Below are 20,869 nucleotides of genomic sequence, written 5' to 3' on the forward strand. Positions count from 1 at the left end.
CGGAGGAGTGCTGTTTATTGACTCACTCAGTAGCTCAGCTAGCTACTTTTCATAGACAGCCCACATCCATCTGGCTAGGGATGGTGCTGCCCACAGTGGGCCAAACGCTCCTATGCCACCGAAGATAGTCTTTTGTAGAATGATTTTAGGCCAATCTAATTTGGGCAACTTCTCAATTAAAGTTCCCTCTTCTGGGATGATTCTAAGTTGTGTTGTGTCAAGTTGTCAGTGAAGACTAATCAACACAGTGCTAGTCAACTTTCTGGTACTGAAACAAGATACTTGATTCAATCAGCTGATGAGGAAAGTTGGATTTCGGCTCATATTTTCATGGTTCCTTGTGCCCGTTTTCTTGGGCCCGTGGTGAGGTAAGGCATCATGACTGAAGGAGGTGGCAAAGTTCACCTTACATTGGCTGGGAAGCAAAGAAAGGGAAGACCAGAAATGAGTCAGGGCCCTAATATCCCCTTTAGGACGTACCTACTAGACCCCGCCTACTAAAGGTATCACTGCAGGATGAAGACCAAAGGGGTACTACACGGATCTTTAAGGTCCATTGCATATTCCAAGCAACCGTGGTAACTAGGCTCATGAAAGTGAGAAGTAGTCCACACAGAAGAAAAGTGAGCTCACTGATACAAGCAAGGCAAAGACTGAAGGCCTACCCCCTCCCTCAGCTGCTTTCTCCTCAACCCTGATGGCCCTCTTTTATCCCAATAAAACATCTTCCTCATAAACACACATTAACCTGAGGTAAATCAAACCCCAACCAGGCAGAAGCAAACAGAGAACAGTACTTGTGGGTCTGGCCTTGATGAGACCTCACACACACAAAGTTTGACAGTACATGGCTTCTGGAACTTTGCTGTCTTCCAGTGGTTAGGAGTTGTGACAAGGCCAGGAAAGAGCATGTGGGTAAGGATGACAGCTGGTTGACCTTCCAATTTTCTCTTCTTTCTGGCCATGAGAACCCCCACATTATCAGGGGCAGTAGTATGTTTTGATAAAACATGTTTACCAGCTTTTCTTACAGACAGAGGTGGTGAAAGAAATATAAGCTGAAGTCTTGGCTTGAGCGTCCATGGGACAGAGTCAGCTCAGAGACTCTTTCCTTCCCATTGCCTGGAACACAGGCTCAAGGGCGAAGGCTGCAGCAAACATCTTGCAACCACAGTTAAGCACCTCTGACCTGGAAATTTAACCTAAGGAATTGGGAGTAGGCACATAGGAAGAACCCAGACGCTGGTGACTCTGGAGCCAGCCTTTTGCCCTGGATTTCCTTCACTCGGTTTCTTCCACATGAGCAAAGGAGAGATCCCTGCCTCAGATTGTCACCCTAAGCTGCCTGTATAAACCCAACCCATCACTGTGACAAAAATAATAATAATTGTGTCACTTTTTATATCAGAAGAAGGCCCTGTTTATTTTAAATGTTCTCACCATCTCTGCTATGTTGAGCTTAACCAAATGCCCTAGGGCTAGCAAGATTTTTCAGTGGGTAAAAGTGCATGCATGCTGCCAAGTTCTACCCCTTAATTTGATTCCTGAGCCTACTGGCAGGAGAGAGGCAATTTTATATAGTCACATGTACATGCTCACACCCCTAACACACACACACACACACACACACACACACACACACACACACTTTCTAAAATGGTGTGGGTATGTAGATTTATATTATAGCTTTAAAACAACAAAACTAAGCCTTAAATGGAATAAAGAAAATCACTTCACTGAGTCATTCTCAGCTTTCACTGCCTAAATCGGACAGCCGAATCCCACCTAAGGAAGAAAATAGCTTGATACAAATGCCCCCACAGAGCTGGGCAGGCAGTCCCCCCACCATGGTCCCTCCTGGTGTCTGCTGTGTTCTGAGAGAAGTCCTGACACTAGGGAATGCTGCCTGAGTGCCAAGGTTTCTGTGCCACCCAGCCCAGAATGATGGCTGCCTGGGACCTCACTCACTCAAGGGAATAAGAGGTCAGAGTTTCAGTTTTAAAGTATACAAAATATTACTCTGTCTAACCACTGCGTCCCTCTCCTAGCACCCCACCCTCCCCAGAACCACCACGGGGCATTCTCAGTGACACGAGAAATTGTTTGAAAACTTCTGAGACATTGTTAGAGTTGAAGGGCTCTAGGATTTGAACCAAACTGGAATGTTTTGGCTTTTGAGCTCAATTTGATCAGATGAAACAGACTTCCTGGTAGGGAGGGAAAGTGTTAAGGGGCTGATAGAAAAAAGGGCTAGGAAGAGTCTTGGACATGGAATGATTCTCACTAAACAATGGTGTTCACTTAGGCCCAAGTGAATCAGAAATATATATATTACATTTCCGCTGAAATCCACATGGGTGTAAGAATGCCGGGAAAGGGGACTTAGTGGGATGCATTTGCCAAACCCAAGATGTTTGAAAAATAATTTGAGTGTGTTAAGGTTTGGCAAATCACTCTTGGGTTCATCTCTCCTGGCCCCAAAGTGAGGAGGCGGTCCCTCTGCCCTTCAGCTGGGACATTCTGTAAAAAAAGAGCCCAGATTCTGAGGAGTTTTCCCTTGGAGTTTGGTCACTGCTTGGGACCTGGGGTGGAGATGGTGGCGGGAAGGAGCGACCACTGAAGTATATGCTGTCATGAGGTCTCCCGGGATGTTCCTGTAACCACACCCTCGCTGCGGATTCGCTGGCAGAGTTCACACTCCTCTGCACACCACAACATGTCTGAAGGGTGTGATACACCTGTTGCTGCTGTTTTCCACCTCGCTCTTTCATACGGCATTATGATGATCCTAATACCCTCACCCTATTCCCAGGGTCTGGATTAATGAGTGACGACAGGGCTTTCACATTTATCACACTTTTCATTCTTTAGCAGGCTTTCAACTGCTGGGTGTCCACTGCATCGTAGTGGGATGTGATGTATTGTTTCTGCGTTACTGTGAACATAGTTTATCAATGACGAGACAACAGATTACGTGTAGTGTAGTTTCCACTGGTGATAGCAAAACAGCATGAATCCTAGGGATGAAACACAGGCCTTACGTGGTTTAAATGTGCACCTGACTAACTTCACAGAGACTCCAGCTAGTGATGAATGTCTGCCTATCTTTTATCTCATGAACCATCTTTGGTTTATTTATTTGCACCTGCTCCAGTCACAGCGATTGCCCTTGCACTTCCTCTGTTGGCCACTAGATGTCATGGGACCAAGTTGAGTGGGAAATTGTCACTAAACGGAGAAGACAGGCAGGCATTCCCTTCCCAAATTACAAAGAAATAGACATATGATAGCTCACTGAAGCCATAGTTCCCCAAACTTCAGTGCTGCCATTGACCGAATCAGAACTGCTGCCTCACGGACTTAAACCTGAGTCCTGTGGATTCTGGTGCTGATGAGTACCTAGGCTGTGTTGTGAAAAGCAACTATCAGTAAACGACAGAGTCTCGTTTCTGAGGTCAGAAAGACATAGGTGCCCACCACAGCCCAGGATGACCTTGGGCCTGACACTTGCTCTTTGTCATCCTGCTTTTCTGCAGAACTTGAGAATAAGTATTTTTGCCCAGAAAAAAAAAAATGGTCGCAGGGATTAGAGAGCAGGTGTGATGCACCCAGAATACAAGAAGAGCTCACTGTAGTCAGACTCTTGACTGAGCCAAGAGAAGACATTGTCCTCAGTGCCCACCTGTTACTCATCCCACAGAGCTTTTCTCAAAGGACGACAAGCAAGGACCCTGCAAAGCAAATGTGCCAAGAGATTGAAAAATGGTTAAGGTGACAAGAGATGCTATGTGTGGATGGGGGCCAGCCTGGCAGTCAGATAGAGGGTAAAGTTTCCTGTTGGACACTTGCAAGCTTAATCACCTGGCCTCAGAGTCTTCACCTTAAAGTGATGCTGGGCTTCCTTCCTGGAATGAGAACTCTGACTGACATCATAGGCATTGCCTGGTGTGTGGTAAGCAGTCCTTTTATGGCTCTGGAGACCCTCTTGGGAGAGAGAGAGAGGGAGAGGGAGAGGGAGAGGGAGAGGGAGAGAGAGAGAGAGAGAGAGAGAGAGAGAGAGAGAGAGAGAGAGAGAGTAGTTCCTTCCTTCAACACAAGCCAAAAACCTCCTGGATTGGTGAGTTGTTTCTCAGCTCTTCTGTAACTTTTTTCTGGCCTTCTTTGTGGACAAAGCCCCAGGTAGGTTTCAGCAACTCTAGAACCATTACAGGACACCACAGGAGAATTCAGAGTTTTGTGTACATGCATGCTTTGTCCGACATTGCAGGCCCTCTGGAGTACTTTCTAAAATCTCCCAGATTGGGCTTCTAAAAGCCCAGCTTGGCCTTGGCTTATTTCTCTTTTGGATTTCATTTAGCTACGAGTCAGGGATGATTCTTCTCAGGACTCAGGTGCAAGGGCATTTTCCTTGGTTGTCTCTCAGGCGTTGCTTTGACATTTTCAGTGCTAAGTAGGAAAAGACCATCAGCTCATCTGGATTGATTAGCTGTTTCTGCCTTGGTCAAAGAGATGAATCAAAGCCCAAGAAATCAGCCTGTCACTCTGGAACATACAAAGGAATCTGGGATCTTGTTGCTGGACATGTTCTGTTCACAGTAATCTCAGGAGCTGCTTCCAATACGTAACTAACAGGCACCCTCCCCACATCAGCATTGTCCGGGCGCTGTGTGAGTGATGCACACTCTTGGGCCCAGTCTGAAACCTGCTGTGGAGATAAGATCTGCACGTTGATAAGGTCTCCGGAAGCTTCAGATGAACTCTGGTAGTGTGAGGAAGGCTGCCAGGCCTGGTCCTGTTAAATCTTTTGAGGAAAGCAGCTTAGCCCCATCTCACCAGGACGGCTGAAATAAATCCCCCTTCTCTTTTCAGTTTTCAGCTTAATTTCGGTCAGGATGGCGTCATGTTCCTCTGTGAGTCAAAGGAAAGCTCAACACCCAGGCCAGACCACCCCCCTCTTTGGAGGCACTTGACAATTGTCTGCCAGAAGATAGCATTAGAGATTTTTAGCTGATAAGATTTTTACAAGAGCCAAATCTAGCAACACTAGTAAAAAGAGGTTATGTTTTCGTTGTAGCAGATGAAAAAAAAAAAAACCCCTCTTTTACAGAGAAAGCCAAGCTTAAGGACTTTTCAGGGCAGTGTGAAGGTTTGGCTCTATGACACTTGGAGAGATGGATGGATCATGGGGCATGAACCTCAGGTACAAGCTGATCCTTCAGGAATGCCTGAGGTAGGACAGGTGTGGCTGATGGATGGTTGAAGCAGGCAAGAAGAACCCAGCAAGGAGACAGCTCCTGCCTATCATGTTCTCAAAGTGTAGAGAGCTTAGGTAACTAGTTGTGGTGTTGGGGACGCTAGCATCTGGAGTCCCCTCTGGGCATCAGCTTCTTCTTCTGCATCAGGAGATAGGCTGCAGAGCTTGGCTGTCTAGTATGGTATGGTTTTGTGGTACCAGATTTTTGTGGGAGCGGGCATGTCCAAGGGATGTACCGGGAGAGGCACAAGCACAGGGATGTCCTGGCATATGGCACTTGCTGGTCATTCTTCACCTACTCAGGTAAGGGTTTCCAAGTCACAGTGGATTCACTGGCCAAGGTCAGGGCTAGCCTTGTTCCCATGAGATGACGTGGAGATTGCTAAAGGAAGATGCATTTTCTTAGCCATCTGTAGGAAGGCTAGACTAGCAAGAAAGTCAGTCTCCTGCATGCACAAGCACTGTGCTTGTTGGTTCAACTAACACCAGATCCAAAGCATTGCAGAGAAAGGGGAACCTTCCCTGTTACTATTTCCTAAGCAATGAAGTACGGCAGCTTCCTGCATGGAATCACATTGTACCAAGTACTGTCAGTCATGAGGGACAGTTTACTGCGCAGGAAGATATACATAGGTCTGTGTGAACACTACATCCTTTTCTACAGGAGGTATGAGCCATCTGGGGATTTTTGGGTCCTGAAGGATGACCGTATTGTAGAAAGCAGAACATCTTAAAGACTGGTGAGTGATGAAGAAGGAAGGCTGCAGCACAGCGCAGCAAGTGCTGATGTTTCCGTCTTCACCCAAAACTTCACTTTAATTGCTCTAGAAGCGTTAGCCCTGACACAATTCAAAAGACCAAGGTCAAAGATGGAGGGAGCTGGGACTTCCTCTTGTCTCACACCACTCTCCTGCATGACCCTGATGCTTAATTTTCTGCCCTTTGAGTCTACTACTCACACTGGAGAAACTCCAAGATGGGCCTCTGTCTGTCCCGTGGCCACCCATGTGGCCTGCAGACTCAGCTGTCAAGGTCTTTCTGTCCCTAAAGCACTGTCCTCTGGCTCTTACCCCAAGGTGTTTGCCCTCTCAGCACCACTGCCCTCTTCTCTGATCTTCTCAGGACTGCTCTCTTCCCCCTGTGGATCTACAGGCCAGTGCCCTGGCCCCTGAGGACTCCCTGGACCAGCCTGTCTGGAGTGACGCAGTCATGCTTCCATCTGCTTGTCTATCTTTATGGCTCTGTTAGGCCTTTTCTGTTTGTTTGCTGTCTGGACTTCTGCTTCTCCAATGGGAGTTCCTGGCCACAAAGATGCCCCCACTAGCCACAAGGTAGAGCCTTGGCCCAAGAAAATTTGATTCTGGATCTCCCAAGGAGTCCCAAAGAATTGACAAGACCCCTTATGTATAGGGCATGTTCACCAGTGGGAAATGGATAGTGAAAGAAAATGTACCTGCTCAGAACCCCCAAGACTGAGTTCTCAGCATAAGGATTTATTTTCCCCAGAGAAGCAGAAGGCAGGGAACAGACAAAGACAGATAGAGGGAGAAGGAAAAGGGAACAAAGGAGAAGGGGGGAGGGGGTGGGAGGGTGGTTAGGGGTATTTGTCACAGGGATGGGAGGACCGGGCAAAGGGCTGCCTCTGATAGACAGAAGACAAATATGGCACATGGAAAAATAGTGGTTTATAAAGGTAAAATGGGAAACCCCTTGTTAGGATGAGGTGTTTCATTTTAATTGGGCATATTAATTAGGTGAGCCGAAGGGGGCTTTTGATTACTAGAGTTAAATCCTTTGATAGCTGGACTTTGGTAGTCAGCCTCGGGAGGAGGAAGTGGCCAAATAAAGGGACTAGACCGTGGGCACTAGTTTTAGTAATGTAATCTAATGGTTTTTTTTAGCAAGGTAGTGGAAATTGGCAAGAAGGGCAAGGCCCGCCAGAGACATGCTCTCTATGCTCAAAGTGGCCAGAACCAGTTCATTACTTTATTAGTAGGTGTGTGGTAAATACGTCAGAAATAATACTCTTTCTAGAACAAATGAAAATAGGCTTATGTTGGAGTAATGAAAAGCCACCGCCTGGTATCTCTACCCATGCTTCAGATGATCATGGATGAAACAAGGTCATTGACTAGCTTAGTGCCACAGCCCTGATAGAGACCACAGCCACCTCCAAAATATATGTCCTTACTTTGTAGACAAACATAGGAGCCACTGGACAGGCAGAGTCCGGAGCCACAGCCATCAAGTCAGCAGAGACTGAGCTGGGCTGAGAAGGAACACTGGGTTCCCAGTGCAGTGTTGTTGAGCATGGAGAGCTAGCATCCACCTTAGGAAGTGGGCGGGTCACTCCGGAGCGGATGGCACTCTGTTACTCTTCAGCATTCTGCAGTCTCTTACCGAGCAGCGCAGGAAATGGACACCATGCTTCAGAGCCATAGGAGGTGGCTTCTGCTCATGATGGCTTTGCGATTCAGCTGGGGACTAAGCTATGCCCAGATAGATTTATTAGTGACTGCTTTAAGATATTAGGAGAATACTTGAGAGGAAGGTATCAGGGCAAGTATTCCTATGTATAGGGAAGATATTTAAGAGAAAATATCTAAGAACTTGAGTCATCTGTGTAGAGAAGATCCACACTGGAATCTTTGGCTCAAAGAGATTGCAGATTCATAGGGGCCTGGCTTCCTGTCTGAGTAAGGCCTGTTCAGACAGCTCGGGGACTGGGGCACCTGTTTCCATCATCCTCTGTACTTGCTTTCTTCTACACCATTGCCAGCATCTCCCTCAGACAGACTTCTAGCTTGTGAGTTTTTTTTTTTCTTTTTGAGATTATCATTACAACATTTTATCTTTCCCTTTCCTCCCTTAAACATCTCCATATACACTTTCCTATTCTCCTTCAAATTAATGGTCTCTTCTTATTACATGAATGTATATATATATATATATATTCCTAAATTTAACCTGCTCAGTCCATAAATGTTTCTTGTCTGTATGTTTCACTGGACAACCAATTGGTGTGCTCTTCCCTGGGGTGATCACCTCTCCTGGGCATGGATTTCCTCAGTTGCTTATAGCTCTTTGTGTGGGTTAGAAGCCTCACTCGAGCAGGCATGTTGGTGAGAGTTTATGGATGTAGCTTCCAACGTTGCTGGAGGAAATTATTTCACAGCAAACTCCTTAATCCTCTGTCTTTTTGTTTGTTTGTTTGTTTTTAATAATCTGCCTGTCTCCTCTTTTGCAGTGAGCCTTCCCTGAGCCTTAGATGCCAGAGTGCTTTGTAGTTGTGTCCATTGGAACCGGGCTCCACAGATCTGCATTTTTGATTGCTTTTGGTTTTCTGTAGTGGTGTTTGTCTGTTGCAAAGAGAAGTTTCCTTGAAGAGGGGTGAAGACTATACTTATCCGCAAGAGTAAGAGCAAATGTTTATAGGTTGTTGTTAGACATTATGCTGGTTTAGTAAATTACTGGTTGTGGATTCTCCTCCATTAACCATTACTTCACTAGCACTGAGTAGTTGGCTAGGTTTCCACTTACTAGGTATGGCTTTCTTCTGGCTGAGTGGGTCTTAAGTTCAATTAGAGAATGGATGGTTACTACCAAGGAATGTATGCCACTATAGCATTTGTAAGGTTATCTTGCTATGTTGGTCATTGTTGTGGTTTATAGGCATCATAGCTGGGTAGGAGTATTGGTTGCCTCCTTCCTTTGGAAGCTTTCATGGTGCTTTCTGGTATCATGGAAGCTAGTTCTCAGGGAGGAAACCTTCAGGTCAGTTCCATATTAGAAACGTTTGGGGCCTGTTGTGGTTTGAGTAGGAATGGCCCCCGTAGATCCATGTGTTTGAATGCTTGGCCACAGGGAGTGGCACTATTAGGAGGTGTGGCTTTGTTAGAGGAAGTGTGTCACTTTAGAGGTGGGGCTCTGAGATCATATATGTTTAAGCTCCACCCAGCGTGGAAGTGGTCTCCTCCTGGCTGCCTGCGGAACAGGGTCTCTTTTAGGGCAGGTGGTGCTCTGTAGTTCAAGGCCAGTCTGGTCTACAAAGCAAGCCCAGGACAGTCAAGGCTACACAGAGAAACCCTACCTTGGGGGGAGAAAAAAGGTGCAGAACTCTCAGCTCCTCCAGCACCATGTCTGCCTGTCCACTGCCATGCTTCCCGCTATGATGATAATGGACCAAACCTCTGAAACTGTAAGCCAGCCCCAGTTAAATGTTTACCTTTTTAAGAATTGCCTTGGTCATGGTCTCTCTTCACAGCAGTAAAACCCTGACTAAGACAGGGCCTGTTTCTAGCTTGTGTTTTAAAGATGAACAACAAATGTGAGAAACACCAAATGACTCAGACTTGAAAAGTTCTGAGAATGGTCCTGACGTTAGCTGCGATGAGGTGGTATTTCCCCTCCATTTTAATACAAGGCAAAAGTCTTGAGCCTCTTAGATATAATGGAACACACTCTAAAGGTGGTTCAGAGAGCTGTCTGTTTTCCAGATTGTCTCACTCAGCCTTGGACTGGTGGCAAGAGTGTGGTCCACCAAGACGACATGACACCCCCATGGGCGCCCTTCAGATGGGGTGTTGGTTGCAAGAGGGAGACTGTTTTTGTAATGTCCACTTGTGTGTGGAGGTGTGTGTGTGTGTGCACATGTACATGCATGTGTGTGAATGTTTATATGGACAGGCATACTCGTGTGTGCAGGCACATGTGTGTAAGCACGCACCTGGACACCAGAGTATAACACTGGCTGTCCTCAGGTGCCGTTGACCTTGGATGCTGTTGTTTTGTTTTGCTTTTGGGATGGGGTCTCTAACCAGCCTGGCACTTGCTAGGTAGACGAGCTGACCACTCAGTGGGCTCCAGAGTCACCCGTCTCTGCCTTCTCCGCACTGAAATTAAAGAGGGTGTCACCGCACCCAGTGTTATTTTTAAACATGTTCTGTGGTTCAAGCTCAGGTCTTCATGCTTGCTGGACAAGAACTTTATTGACTGAGCTACCTCCCTAGTCCAATAGTGACCACTGCTCTTAAAAGAGCGCAGGCAGCCCGAGCTATTACACACAGCTGTTTCTGCTGAGCCTTGCACACTGGGACTGACGAACAAGTTTTCTTCCTGTTGTTGTACATGATCCATTGCCTATGATACATGTATTAAATATTACCAGTGCTTGGGTAAGGAGCCTGTGCATGATTGCCTGTGACAGCTCTTTTATTGTTCTCTATGACTCCATCTCTGCTAATCTTTGTGATGGAGGGCACTTATTTTTGGAAAAGTTCTCAGTCCACAAAACCAATCCCATTTTAAGGTGGAAAAGTACGGTGTTGGAACAATGGCACTACTGTTTTTTTCTTTTTTTTTTCCTGTTGTTGATGATGTGAAAATGTTCAAGCCTGACCCTGACATCAGTGGCTTTTGAAAGGCACTGCCTTGCACAAAATACCAGACCAAATCCCAAACTGTCTGTTTACGGTTGTCACGGTTCACTTCCTTAAGCCATAACTCCCATTGCATTCTTTCTCCTGCCCTGCCCTGAAGGCTGAGCGGGGAGGCCAGGGGGCTGGGATGGCTGGGATCTGCATGTCCAAAGACATACCAGAAGGAAGCAGATGATGGGTGAGCAAAGGCACTCAAACTTTGAGGGAACCTTGCATGGGGCCCTGCTCCCCAGTCTGGAGTGCCTCATTTCTTGCGGTCTTGTACGAGCTGTGTGTTTGGAGATTCAGCTGGGGCATTCTGAGGTGCAGAAGGTAAAGTGCATGCCAGGACATGTGGCAGCCTCGCATGGCGGTGTGGTTGGCATGAGTGAAGGCATTGTGATGTCCCTGATTCTCCACGTGGAAGCCCCTCTAGCAAATGGACTCTTCATATTGGTGCCAGGTTTCCCAGGGCCCCATACTGCTGCAAAAGACAGAGGGAAAGCAGGTGGGAGCTCACCTTTAGCCCCATGTTTTCAGCCCTCACGCTTTGGGCAGATAAGTACACCTTCGGGGTAGAATGTCCCCACCAAAACTCACGTTGACTTTTAATCTTCTCAGTCATATGTAAGTGGGATTTGAAGGTGAACCCTTAGGCGAGTGAGCAATCAAAGTTAGATGAGGTCACGAGGGTAGGGCCCCATGCTGGTGTCAGTACCTTTTACAAAGATGAAAAGAGACCCAGGCTAGCAGCCTTGATCTCTCACCATGTAAGGACCCTGTAGAGCCCTTACCATCAGGAGTTTCCCTGATACCATCAGCATCAAGATGCTGCCCTTGCCTCAGACTTCCCAGCCTCCATTTCTCTTCTTCATAAACTACTCAGTTTTAGCAACAGAAATTACACTGAAGTGGGGAGTCTGCTTTGATCTTTAATGTATCAGTATGAACAGGTGGTAGGATCTTTAAGAGGTGAGGGCTTATTGGGAGGTGGTTGGGTGACTGTACAAGTATCCCTTGATGGGATTGAGGTAGTTCTCATGGGTCCTCGTGTAGTCTCTGTGAATGAGTTGCTCTTATTAAAAAAAAAAAAAAAAAAAAGTAAACTTGACCCTTTCTGTCTGGCATCCTGTTTCATCAGCATATGTTTCTGCCATGATGCCATCGGTCATGAAGCCTTCGACAGAGCTTGTTCCATTCCACTTGGCCTTTTAACCTTTGAAACAGTGAGCTAAATAAATTCTCTTTATTTTGTGTATTACTCAGACTCAGACATTTTGTTATAGCTATTGGAAAGAGACTAAGACAATATCATCTTGTCCACGAGGCCTAGAATGGAGGACACATGATATCAGGCTGTAGAGTAAAGGAACCTGAGGTTCGTTCTCATCATCGGTGGTATGCTGTCCTGGGTGAGCTCCTGTCTTTCCCTCAGTCTTGGCTCTTTTGACCTGTAAGAGTCAGCGAGTCATACCTATTCAGGAGGCGCAGCAGCTAGACCTCAGAGATAACCCTGAATACCATCTCTCTGTGCACTTATCCTTGTGCAGTCTCTCCTCCCCATGCTAACTCAGGTCTGGCTTCATCGCTGTCTAAACTCTCCACCACACCCATCTGAGTCTAATCTTTAGTCTTCAAGTTTATTCCTCTGCACTTTTGTGGGCCTGAGTACCCTTGTAAGAAGCCCAGATATTCACTTTCAGGAGTGACCCCTTGAAGAAGCCATGTGGGAAGGGAGAGGCTCCAGCACCCCAAAGAAAGGCCAATACAATTGTTCCAATGTCCTGGCTGAGACTCCTCCTGAGACTCCAATCAGGTAAGTCAATTCGCCCTGGATGGTTAGGGTTAGTAAGAGACTCCAGGTAAGAGCAGCAGAGGAAATGTGAGCAGAGCTCTACCTAGCTCTTAGGACTATAAGAAAGACTAGAGTGTGCCAGGAGTTGTAAACCTTGACTTTGGGGCACTCTGTTGTGTGACATAAGTCATGGGATACAGCCTAAGGTAAGGAACCTATGTAACACCCACTGTGGGGGACTGGAGGTACTAAGTCCCAGCTGTGAGGTCACACACTCTCTAGCTTCCCGCTCTCTCTCCTCAGAAACCAGGCCACACACCCCATCCCCAATCTGAAGGCCTAGTGTCTCTCCTCAGAGCCTCTACTCCTGGTGCAGCTCGCCTTGGGTTTTGAAGGGAAGGGCCTCTTTCTCTCTCCCTCTGAGAACCCATTTCGGTATTTCCAATATGAGGCTGTACTTCTCTTAATTGCTCCCTCACTTCAAGGCCCAGTCAGCCCCTGTGGTCTCAAGGCCCTCCCCTAATAAAGCTCATCCTGGAGCTTGGACTCACCTGGCTCTGGCACACGTGCAGGTGGCAGGTGGGTCTCCTGTGTTCGAACCCTGAGCAGGGCACAGCTCATTTTTCATGGGCCTGGTTTGTGATATCCCTGCATCTTGTCTAATTCCATGGCAAACAGTAGAAGAGGAAGGAAGTAGTGGGGCTGAGGCTCCAAAACACGCATCAAGGAAAAGGAACCCTCGGCAGCAGAGGTTCTGGACTTTGGCTTTCCTTTTTCAAGCTGAGAGGGATAACCTGCCTCCCCCCCCCCCCCCGCGCTTCTGGTCACCTAGAAGCAGTTGTGAGACTTTTGATAACTTTAAGAGGGCCCCACGGACTGTTTACGAACTTAGCACGGAACAAATATTTTAAAATGTCCCTCTCCTTCACTCTCTCCTCCATGCCTTCTGCTCTCTCCCATACTGATGTTGTGTGGCGAGAGTGTCTGGAGGAAGCTCCTCTAGATATGCAGGCTAGACAAATGCAAAACACGTTGATTCTTCTGCCCTTTTTCTTTGTGTCTTTCAACAACTGGGCCTGCCAAGCCCACTTCAAGGGAAAGAGCTGCATCATGTTAGCCCTGTTTTGGGGACTGGTGAGAAGGTCTTCTCTCTCTCTCTCTCTCTCTCTCTCTCTCTCTCTCTCTTTTAGGTTTCTGCCTGTGGTTACCTTGCTAGGCTTCTCAGGCCCTTTCGTCCCTCTGTCGGCTGCCTCCCAGCCCTTCCTGGCTCTGTTCCCCAGCACATCTGCTGTGGGCTCAGTGCCCAGTCATTGTCCATTAGCGGCTCTGTACAGAGAGGCCTCCACCAAGGCACAGCTGGAGAGACAACATACCCAGTGTACACAAGGCTCCCTGCCTGTTCCCCTCCCTCCTGAGCGTCAGAAACTCAGGTTTCCTGTGAAACCATTTGCCTTTGTGAAGCAGGAACCATGCAGCCTCGCTCCACAAGCCAACACAGCCCCAAACGTTTCCTTCTCAGGAACGTTCCATGCCGCACACAGATTTTGTTTAGAAAATATGTGGTTTGAGAAGGGGAGGAGAAAACATGAGTGGCATAATCTTGAGTAAAGAGCCTTCACCAAGTGTCATTAGGAGTCCAGGCTGCTGTGCGTGTTGGGGTCCCTGCTTACAGTTGCTCCCTTGAAATGTGAGTTACAGCTTTAACTTTGCCCAAGGCCTTGCTTTCAGGATCTGAACTGTTTTCTTCGAAGGCATGGCACTGCTTTAATATGCAACATTCCGACATAACATTAAATCATTTTTTAGTTTCATCGAGTTGAGCCAGAGCCAAGGTTTTCTTGGGCTGGGTTTGTAAGTCAGCCTTTTAATATAGATCCAGAGTTAAAAAAGAAATGCTCTATAAAATACCTAGCAAGTGAGTTCACTCTTGTCCACATCTAACAATGATCTCTATCTTCAGTGAGACACCGTGGGTTCTGAGGGCCCCAGAGGATGGCTTTATTTTTAAAACATCTATTCTCTGATGCCTAGGTGGGATGGCAGACTGCAGCAGGGGAGGTAGGAAGAGGTGGCAGGCCAGCACAGAATGAAAGTCACATTCTTCCCAGAATGCCACAGTTGCAGAGTTAGCCCCGGCCTAGGAAAGTGCATGTGCCTTTGTCCCGAAGTGATCCCTCAGTAAAGCCGTCAGTTCACCGCGCTCCATCCTTGCTATGGACCCTGCTGATCCACTGCAGGTCAGTTCTCTCGGGAACTGTCCATTCTCGTCACCAAATCTCCCCTTCTCTCTTCCTTACCCCCACCATTGGAACCTCTATCTTGACTGTGTTTGGTTGTCCACATGTTGGTCTCCTCATGAATGAGAAGAGGGGCCAGGATCTTGGTCTTGAGTATTCCAGACAGCCTTGGTAGAGAAGCCCCCAAATGTACTTCTAGTGGAACGAAGAGGCATAGCTTTCAGGACAAGGTCCCTGTTCCTACCCAGTGCTCAGCACAGGTCCATACCCACTTCTCGTCGATTCCTCACTCTTCTTTTGTGCCAGCCCTGTGCTGTCTACCTTGGGTTCTCCAGTCATGTTCAGTTCAGAACGCACAGTCCGGAGGTAAGATAAATGTGAGGACATCAGGTGTATAGGATGGAAACTTTTCTCTAGTCACAATCACTCCTACGAAGCTTCCTGAGACAATGGGACTGGGCAGGGTGAGGAAGAAGTAAGTGGCTCTGTGGAGGGGGTATGGTGGCTGCCTCACAGTGCTAGGGAGAAACGTAACATGAGGCTGATCTTGGAGGCCCTGGATTAGCCTTTCCAGGAATGTTCTGTGGGCTCATGCTGTAACCCACCTTTAGATCTGTCCCCTCTGGAGCTTCCACCTAGGGCCTTGCTAGTGGGGGGAAGTGGGGTGGAGACTATGCACCCCCTGGCCTCTGCCCAGGCCTTGAGCATGTCCAACAGGGCCACCTGGCTGCCCCCCAGCTACCCATGGTGCCACTAGCCACCAGGGTCCTGTGCTGCAAACTACTCCCACATCCCTCCAGCTTTGGCCTGGCCTCTCCAGCAGGCTTGGTCAGTCTGGAAGCAATGACTGCGAGAGAAACTGCTTCTCTTGGGGGGGGGGTTGGAACTAGGACTGGGCATCCACAAACTTGGTTTTGCACAGGGCTGTGGCTCTGAGTGGATGCTCAGTCTGGGCGGGTGGAGGGGAAGTGACAGAGACAATAGGAGCCATTGTCTCTTCTCCCAGGAAGCTCTGCTTCACATTGCTTTCAGGGAAATTGACTCTGGGGCCGTTGGGGTCTGTTCCAATGCAGCAGCTTTATGTGATTATGTCTCGAGGGCTGGGGCAGTCCCACCCTTCCTACCTCATTAACAATGCTGCAGGGTCCAGGCGTGCCATGGGGGGCTCTGTGCCCTAATTCCTCAGGGGAGGAGCATAGAAGTCACAACAACAGTGCATTTCAGAGCAGAAGTGGTCTGTGGAAGGAAAGGAGCTTTGATGTGGTTCCTGGCTCTGATTTGGGTTGACGGCTGGGGACCATCAGTGCTCAGGGAAGGTGGCATAAGCTGGGCCTGTTGGGGACGTAGGCTTTTGCACCTGAGTCTGATGAAGCCTGATGAGGTTTAACACTGTAAACAGTAGCTTTTGTTCTGTAGGACAAAGGCCTTCCCCAACCTGAGCCCAGGCTGGGACTCTGATGGTGGTACTCTTTCCTCCCTGTCACCTCTTGTCTCTCTCCTTGTCGAAGTTTAATTAGGACAACGAGCTTTCACAGGCTCATTTCTCACTTCAGCAACTTTCTAACACTTCATAATGAGGGGCCAGAGCCAGAGAGCTAGGGAAGGAGACAGAGTTGTGGGCAAGGGGAGGCAGACAGACAGTTGAGGGGCTGGGGGAGGTGTGCCTGAGGAGATCGGAGGAGGCCCAAAGGAAGCTCAAAACCACAGTGGGTCCTTGGGGAACTGTGGATTGGTCTGGGAAGAAAAGAAAAGAAAAGAAAACAAATCCTTAACGCCCTTTGTTTTCTGGGTGGCCAGACAGTAATTTCCCCCAATTCTCTATGGTTCTGGAAAAGAAAGCAAGAGATTGATCACAGAGGTTGCGACTTAACACCTTCCACTCTGCCCAGTGCCTTGCAAGCTTCTTCTAATCCATGGCTTCCAACCAATGGAGACATGGCGGCCGGGCCAAGCTCCTGACTCTCTCCCTAACCAGGCTACCTGTTTTTCACCCGCACTGGGCATGAGTGGGGGCAGCTCCTAATGCAGAGTCAAGATCCTACACCCAAGATGCTGTTCTGATGTCAGTGGAGATGCTGGCTTGGCTGGACCCAAAGAATCTAAAGAGCAGAGGGTGGAGAGAATAAGATCCTTGCATCTCTTTGTCTGTAACAGTCAGGGCAGGGCAGGATGTGCTGCAGTCACAAACCACCCACCAGGGAGATATGGAAAGCCCCAACCATTTATATATTCTGCTGTCCTCGAAAGGTCGGCTAACTGCTCTATGGCTTCTACTCATGGCCCACAGTGGGTAGAGGCACCTCACATTATTGATGCTCCACCGCATGCTTTGGTAGAGGAAGGGAGTTGATGACCTTCTACCAGCTCTTGAAATGTTCTCATCAAAGTGACACATACCCCTTTTGCTCCGTTTCATCAGCAAAGGATTTACATATGCTTAGCTAACTTTTGACAGGAAAAGACAAACAATTCTGTCATGATTCTGGATGCTGGAACCAGAAACATTTGGTGACCAGCACTTATAAACTGTTAGTTAGCTGATGGCTGTGTAACAAATTACTCCACAATGCAGAGCCTCAAAACCTTAACCATTCATTGTCCTACTCGGGAGTTTGGATGCAGCTTGGATTGGTGGTTCTTGCTCATGCTTTCTCATGAAGTTGAACTCAAGATGTGGCCAGGGCTGTAGGCATTGGAAGGCTTGACTGAGGCTAGATAAGTATGCTGCTTCCAAGAAGACTTACCCACAGGGCTATTGGCAGAAGGCTTCACAATTCCTTACTGTGTGTTTGTCTACTGTGGAGCCTGAGGGTATTCATGAGGTAGCAGCTGTTCTTTTCCGGAGGGAGGAGGAGAGAGAGGGTGAAGCAGAGACCAGCCTCGGAAATTTACCACTGCAGGGTGTGGCCTATTAGAACCAGGATCCCTTCCTGGTAGATTGAGCTGTGCCCCTGTGCAGAAGGTGAACAAGCAGAAGCTAAGTTACTCATCTGCGCTCTGTGCTATAGCAAACTGACAAGCCACTATCCCATAAACTTGGGTTCTGGATGACACTTTGGAGATTAAGAGCTTTTGACTATTCTGGCATAACTCTGGATGGAGGAGTTAACCAATCTGGCCAGTGGTGGAGAGGACATCACAGAGGCCTTGAGAGAAAGCACCAAAGAAAGATGGCCAGGATGGAATGGAAGAGACATGGGGAGAGTATCTGTGGAAGATTCTTAGTCCAGAGTAGTGGTGGTCACATTTATTAAATTTAAAAACTGGCATTGCTCCGGAGCAGTGGTTCTCAACCTTCCTGATGCTGTGACCCTTGAATACAGTCCCTCACATTGTGGTGACCCCAGACATAAAATTATTTTTGTTGCTAGTTCATATTTGCTACTGCTATGAATCGTAGTAGAAATATCTGATTGGCAGGATATCTGATATGTGGCTGAGAGCCGCTTCTTCAGTTGGTTACAAAAGTTGTCAGTGCTGAGGCGTCTGATTAACGGGGTTTGAGTCCAACTCCCAGCCCCAAAGGAAAGAAAACTGGAAAGGATGAGGAGGGAAAAGAGACAAGAAAAGGAAAAGACAAGTTGTCAGGGCAGAGTGTGGTCTACTTTCGATCTCAATTTCAGTATTTGTATAACCTGAGAGTGGGGAAGGTGTCTCTGGCATTATCACCTCCCCTGGAGAGATGATTACAGCCTAGTTAGATCCCAGAGTCTGAAGACACCTTCCAGGATGTGAGCACGTGATTATAAGGAGAATGGGGCAGCAGTCCCGAGTCAGGAAGGACAACCCAGAGGCTGTGGTCTACTGAGGGGAGGAGTTTGGGAATGCTGGCCAAAGAGTGGTGGGTTTCCTCAAATGGCCTTGATTATCATCATCATAAATTTTTTTTTAAAAAGAGCATATGGACCTTTGGACAAAGGAAAAGGGCTCTTGTCACTTGCTGGATCCAACAGGCAGGTGCTATCAGCTGCAGCCCCTTATGGGGCTGAGCCTGTTGGAAGACACTTGAAGCAAGCCTGATGCTGAGGAAGCTTTGTTTGCTTCTTTGCTGTGTATACAGGGATAAAAATCTTGCCGGACTGGGTTGCTCAGCCATGCCCGTCATGTGGCTGGCATGAGTGGGAAGCGGCTTACCCCAAAAGTACTTTGTCCAGAGCCTGCTCTCCATGGGTGAGCTCCTTCCTCAGGAGCTGGCTCGCTTCACCTCATCCCCCACTGCTTTTTAACAATCTACCACATAGTCCCTTCCCTTTTATAGCGTCCTGCCTTATCACAGGCCAAAAACAACAGAAAAGCCGATGTCTGAAACCAAAAACCCCAAATAAATGATCTCTCAGTATTTTGTGGCATCAACAGAAAGCTGATTAATGAGGAGATATCAAAATGTGTGTAAAATGCAGACTAGACAGATGCGCTGTGGCGTCCACATAGAGGAAAGAACACTGTGGGAGAAGGGGCCAGTCTATGTAGACCCCTGAAGATGGCTAAACTAGAAGCGTGGTTCCCTTTTGTGCTCACGGGAAGGGTCTTTAGGATCTGGAACTGTTCTCATTCTTGATCTTTGTGTTGGTGACATGGTAAGGCGAACAGCAGGCTGTTTGAGGACACCAGAGATGTAGCTTAGTGATAGAGCGCTTGCTAAGCATGTTCAAGACCGTAAGTTCAAGCCCCAGCACCCTCAAGGAGAAAAGAGAAAGTAACCTGAAAGAAGCGCTCCCTTCATATTGTGCAGTGCCTACAGAGGGAAACGAAACGAACCCAAGTGGCCAATGTTTCTTCCTCTATGTTCTGGATCTTTCTGGAGGGCTCAAAGACATTTCTCACTGACAATGAAGGATTGGTCATCTCCCCTCCGAAACAAACAAGAACAGTACGTATGTCATGTTCGTCCTAGACTTTGAGTCTTTCCAGGAAGAAGCAATTTTAGGGGACATGACATTCCATTCTAGAGCCTTGTCTCTCAGAGGAGGGATCCCTGCCCCATCTGCTAGTCCCTGTGCTGAGCTCTGAGCAGCAGCAGCAGCAGCAGTTTGAACTTTCAGATGTTGGAGCATTGAGTTCTCGATACAGTCTGGTTACCCTGGATGTTGGCTATAGGAAGTGAATAGCTGAGCTACCAAACTAGGTGAGAAGCAAGAAAAACGGCTTTTAGCCCAGGTTTTTGTTTTTGTTTTTTGTAAATTTTGAAAAGATCTCCCTCAGTCACCTCATGGTTATTAGGTATGTTCAAAAACTGCCTAATTATATATTTAAACAAGAAACCCATAAAAAAAAAACAAATTCAAATAAATGTTGTTTCAATCTTTTGGATAAATAAAAATAAAAGTGTGGCTATGAGCTTTAAATAAAGATAGTTTATATTTTAAAATGTCTAATTATATATCAGCTAGAGGAATTTCTGCACATCATGGTAAAAAATAATATTCAGAACATACTACTCCCTGAAAGATATAAATACACAGATACATATAAAACACGCCTTTCTTCTAGTTCTGCCTTGAGTGCTTGTCAGTAGAACAGCTCTTTTTTTCATGCGGATTTGTAGTTTGTGTGAATGTTCTGGGCAAAAACCTTTGTGAAAGAGGTTGTAGAGTGACAGTATGTTTCAAGAGCCAGAAATGTTTTCTTTTTCTGATGCTTTTGGTAATAACCTTTTACCCTCGGGCCCCTACTTCTACCCCAGACAGCATTTCTTCCATCAGGAAGGGTGAAAGGTAGATTCCTTACTGGATTCTTATTGTTCCTATAAAATCTATGTCACGCCTACGAGCCCAGAGAACGCCCCCATGAGAAGCGCTGCCGTGTCCCTCCACTGCCAGGCTCTGTGATATCGGATATGACATGAAAACTAAGAAAGCAGGGGAGACAGAAACACTGGGAAACAAAATCTGTATATTTGATTTCAAAGGGAAACTCTTTATTAACGTCCCTTTCTGGCCTCATGGGACATGCTGAACACGGCTGTACTTTTAATCAAGGAAATTAAACTTGCTTTAGAATGGGACGAAGCTGCCGAGGTGCCTCTTGCCAGAGAGATCAGCTTAAATGAATGAAAACACGCTTGCTCCGTGAAACCCGACGCTGCGTAGGAAATGATGACAGCCCCCCCCACACCATTTTAAGGGAGGACTCTGCAGGCAGCACCCTCCTCCTGAAGCGATGTGCT

At 47.3% G+C, this 20,869-nt stretch overlaps 1 pseudogene; it reads right to left on the reverse strand.

Moving 5' to 3' along the window:
- Window positions 1-291: 291 nt before the first annotated feature.
- Window positions 292-20,869, reverse strand: part of LOC132646987 (PEST proteolytic signal-containing nuclear protein-like) — a 132,009-nt pseudogene continuing 111,431 nt past the window's right edge.

Source organism: Meriones unguiculatus, chromosome 14, assembly GCF_030254825.1.
Source record: "Meriones unguiculatus strain TT.TT164.6M chromosome 14, Bangor_MerUng_6.1, whole genome shotgun sequence".
In the NCBI taxonomy this organism is placed as follows: Eukaryota; Metazoa; Chordata; class Mammalia; order Rodentia; family Muridae; genus Meriones; species Meriones unguiculatus.